The following is a 5308-nucleotide window of genomic DNA, read 5'->3' on the forward strand; positions in this document are numbered from 1 at the left end:
CTCCTCCAGGAGGAGTTCACAGCTCGGGAACTTCTCACAGCTCTGTCTGCAAACAGCAACTTCTGATGGCACAAAATTCATAATCTGCCATGAAAACACCTTGCAAGCCAAGTTGCCTGTGAGAGTTCAATCACTTGAAACAGGAAATCCCAAACCCTTTTCACTTTGTGGGTGTTCCCATCACAACCTGCCTAATAAAAGCCCCTACCAATGCGCTTGCAAGGCTCTAAGATTAATATTGATATAATGTCTCTATATTTCTCCCTGGCACCTGTTGAATTGTTGTACTTGCCCATTAGCACTCCATTTAACATCAGAAGTCAGTTAATAAATTCTTCCTTCCTGCATAGGAAATTGACTAAAAGACACAAAATTAGCTTTTAAATTTTAAAGAATTAAGATCTCTACAACTCACTTTTTCTCTTTATTACATTACCTTGAAAATGAGTGTCAAGCTGCATTCTCAGCACTGCTCTAACCTGGTGAGATCCTTTGCCTTTCAGCCCTCGCATTTAATGGCTGCAGACGAACAATGTGCATCTTTTCTCAGCCTCTGCCCTCGGGCAGTTCTCAGGAAAAAGCCCAGCTCGGCCAATTGTCCAGGCCTGAGGCCTGAGAGGTCAAAAAGTTCAGGCTTTTGTGCTAGGATGCTTCTTGGATTTCTTTACAGTCTTTGTCTGGTAACAGATAAATAACTGTGGGTTTTTTTCCCCCTTCTGCAAACAACTGGAAAAAAAAAAAAAAAAAAAAAAAAAAAAAAAGACTATCAGTCCCTGAAAAGGGTAACAGAGTGGAGAGGGAGATACTCTCCTTCCTGGACACTTTTTATTATTTTTGTTGTTATCGTTTTATCCAAATAATAATATATAAATAAATAAAAGACAAAATCTGATTAGAGACCTCAGTTAGCTGTTTTGACATTTTAGCTAATCCCAACTTTCTCTGAAAAGTCTGAGAGCTGGACTAAACACTGGACCACAAACACCCTTTCCTCACTCTCCAGGAATGTCCAGGTCTGGATCTCAGTCCTAATAGGAGCAGCCCCATACCTGTAGCATCGGCATTTCAGTTTCCAAAATGAAATGACATCAACGTTGGGCTTGGAGCCCAGTCTACTTTCCAGCTTCCCAGCTTCTGCCCATTCCTGTTTCCACTATGGAACAGTTATTTCAGAAATACTGTTATGATCAGTCAGCCTGTCTCTGATAAGATGTTACATATTCAAACTTCAAAACAAATTGTTTTAGAGGTAGCTATTTACACAAAAAGGAAAGTTAGAGTCAGTTCCTTCTTGCTTGAGCAGACAACAGAGGTCAAAGAGAGGCTACTGGTACAATTCAATATAGTACCCAAGTCCTAGGGACAGACAGACATAATTATTGCTGGTGGACATAATGATTTCAATTTCACTTTTTTTCTTTTTTTCTTTTTTTCTTTTTTTTTTTAATGTTTGCTTGTCTTGCTCATGATGCCTCTTTTATCAAGTAGTCTTTGAGGATATGGGTGAATCCTACTTGTCTCACTCTTGGGAATAATCCCATTTACCATTTACCAGGCACACTCAGCTCAGGCTTCTCTTTAGTCCAGCCAAAGGTTTGGGTTAAAAGGGGAAGGTTTGGCAAACCTCCACTCCTCCACGGCCTTGTTGTTGAAATCATAGAAGTCCAGAACCAGGGTGTGGAAAGCTGTATTGTATAAACACCCTAATGCATGACACATGACTAAGTGATAAATCCTGACACATTTACAAAACAAAATGAAAATCTTCATTTGTCTTTAGGAAAGGGAAGTGCTCCCACGTGTTTAGACATCTGCACACTCAACATGTGGCAATTATTGCGCTGAGGAATTGGAGCACTTAACTGCTGCAGCAAATTACGGCTGGAGTGATCAGTACCTTCTCGACACCGCAAACAAAGCAATCGGTGGTTTTAGGACTATTCAACTCAAGGGATAGCTGATTCTGAATAGCTTAATCCCATCAATATAGATCTACCTCCAGCCTGAGCACAATATCAGTTGTATCCATTTCGTTTCCATCTCCTTTGACGGTGCATAACCATTATGTCCTAAAGCAGTTTGTAAGCTTTACTATTGTATGTTTGCTTAAGTATTGAAATTAAATACACATAATGAAACCATCTGCAATGAGCAGAATTAATAACTGGCATACCATATTGCTATGAGATTGTTGTCTATACAAACACACAGTACACACACACACCGATCTCCAAAGAATTTGGCATTTCTCAAAACTTTTCAGTATTTCTTTGAACGTATTCCAGATTCTTTGTTCTGGTGGGATTCTTATTTATTTAGACTGGAAACTTCACCAGTAAGTTTATCTCATAAACTAATCTTCTAGGCTCCCTGTAAAAGGCCTTCTATTTAAAACAAAATTTAAAAAATGTAATGTAATATAGACTTTAAATAATTTGTTTGGGAAAATGGTCAAATGAGGATTGCAAAATGCCAGAAGTGATTTATTGCAATGATGATTCCTCTTGCAAATCTGGATATATCTGTCCCACACATGTGAACCACCACTAGCTACACAGTTGAGAGTTCCTAATGTTTGTTTGTGGGTACACAATGCTCCAGTGCCTGGTTGTGATGACCTGCTATTATCTCACAGGATTTTCTGTGAAAGCAAAGAGAAGCTAAGAAGCATTCAACACTGGATTGTACCTGACTTCTATACAAACATGTAAGGATCGGATTATTAATGCCTTCTCAGGTGAAGCTGTGTTTGTCTTTATTTCACAAACCATTTTCATATCAGACTGAAAAATCAGAAGAAAAATCTCTGCTGAGCCAAGGTTAAACTGAACTTAACCTTTGAACTCTTACCAAGAAAGTAAAATTAAGTTTAAACTCACTTCTATGGAGTGACCTCTTTTGACAAATTACGGCATATATGCATGCACACACATGCACATGCAAACACAAATATACTTACATAATCCAATCAAAACATCCACTTAAATTAACATGAATGGAGTGCACATTCCCACATTTCCTTCTAAGCCCAATGTCACAAAGCAATAGTGCTTTAGTAGCAATTGCATTATATCAAGTTTCTTTTCAGGTTACCTAACACCAGTGGAAATCTAGGCTGTTTCAATATATTTTAAGAGTAAGAGCAGAAAAGAAAACTTAGTCTGAAATTACTATTTGTTTATTTTTTCACGCTTACTATTACAGTGGTTAAAGGGCAAGTGAATATGGGCCATATTGCATTAAGAGTCCTACAAACTGTTTGAGTACCTAAACTGAAATCTCAGAATATAACAGAAGGGATAAAGACCCCCCATTAAGAAAGCATGCACTCAGTTCCTTTATTTTGTGGGTTTATTGGATTTTTTATATTCTTTCGGGCTAAGGGGGAGTTGTTTGTTTGCTTCATATTTTTTTTTTCTTTTCAATAAAGATTTAAAATTTATCTTGCAGGAAGGATCACCTGGCTTTCCCCAGGGGAGATGAACATTTTGCAGCCTCAGAGCAAGTAAATAGAAATGCAGAATAGGGAAATAAAGTAAAAAGTAAATTTGGCATTGAAGGTGTCAAAGCTCTAGGGACAAGTGAGAGGTAACAACCAATGTAGGAAATTGCAGCTGTGGTTTCAAGTTTTCTTCATTCCATCATTTCAGACTCTCCATTTCCTTTTGTTTACGTGAATTACCAAACACGCCAGGCGCACATCAGGCACCTGTCGCCTTATCAGATTGGCAGGGACATCTGACGCCGTAAGAGGATGCCACCAACCCTACTTCTTCTCGTGGCCAGGAGGAGGTGTCCTGGGACCAGTGTCACCCTGCACCTCTCACCACCAGGTATCCTGCACCCACTGAAGAGGGACTTCAGCCTCTTCCGCAGAGGATTCAAAGCCACTGGAGATGTGGAGGAGAAACCCAGCCCTTGACCACAACGTGCCTGTTATCCACCAGTTAAAGCCAGACCTTCTTTTCACCAAAGTGTTTGGGAGATCATTTGTTTCTCACAGAAATTGAGCCAAATCATGAGTTTTAATTTTATATATATATATATATATATTTATATATAAATATAATGCTTTAGGCCTGTTACTATCTGCAAAGAAATAAATCACTTTTTGTAAATCCACTTAAGCTGTTGGCAAGGGAACAATTTTCTGTTTGTCAAAGTTAATGATGTTCATGGGCCTGAGAAAGCCCTCTTTGGGCCTGCTAAATTATTTGTTGAAGCAAAGCTGTGTCACTGCTGGTACATTGCGCTTCTTTGCTGACAAACATCTGTGTTTAAGTTGCTGAGAGCATCTCTGCTGCCCTCACACGCATTGAAGCTGTGCCAAGGAGGCAATGATGCAGCCAGCCCGGCCAACATTCACTCAGGCAGAGCTCTTAAAGAGCAACCAGGAGGCCTTTGTACAGGGGCCACAAAGGTTCTTTTTATCTGTAGCCCTTCTCAGCACAACCAGCTCATTGCTGATGCTGCGGCGGTTGCAGCTTTTCCTCCCGTGATGGCACCAGGATAAGCATCGTCCCGGTGCGATGCAGAGCCCCACAGCCACCCAGTCCTGACTCTGCTCCCCCCACAGCAGAGAATGATGCTTCAAGGGGGTGCCTCACTGGGACATCTCCTAAGGGTTGCATGTACCCAATGGGCCTGGAAAAGGAAGATATATATATATCTTCCCTATATATATATATTTCAAAAGGAACAAGAGGAGCCTCATTGCTCAACGCGTTGGCTCCTGTACGAAGTTCCCATCACAATGCTCCATGAGCAGGATTTTGGGAACCACTCACTTAATGGAAACACTTGGTGGAGCAATTATCATTGTCACATAAAGGAGGTCATTGGCACTGGTTATTTGGCACATGGGAGTATCAGACACAGGCTAGCATCACGAGATTCCTGTCTTTATTGGAAGCATCATAGGTAACCATTTTCCAAACAGGAAAGAAAAAGGAGAGAATAAATAAAACCACATATAAACTAGGAAAGATGAGAAAACTCAGGACCTTTAATTGTCCTGACATAGCCAGAATTTCCCAACCCTAGATTATTTTACATACATGGGATGCATTTGCAGCTCTGTATGTTCAGACCCCTGACTCCCTCCATGTTCTCTCTATTTTCCTTTAGGGCAGAGAAGGAAAATGCCAAAGAGCTTGCCCCAAGCATCGCTACAGGAAAATAAAGCCTGCATCTGCAAAAATGAGTGCTGCTTTTTCACCTGAGGATTGCACGGCCGGGCAAAACAGCCACATGCAGTTTGCACAGTCAAACACGAGTTGTACACAGAGCCATTGCAAAGATGCACAAG

This window comes from Oxyura jamaicensis, chromosome 10 (genome assembly GCF_011077185.1).
Source record: "Oxyura jamaicensis isolate SHBP4307 breed ruddy duck chromosome 10, BPBGC_Ojam_1.0, whole genome shotgun sequence".
NCBI classification, from domain to species: domain Eukaryota; kingdom Metazoa; phylum Chordata; class Aves; order Anseriformes; family Anatidae; genus Oxyura; species Oxyura jamaicensis.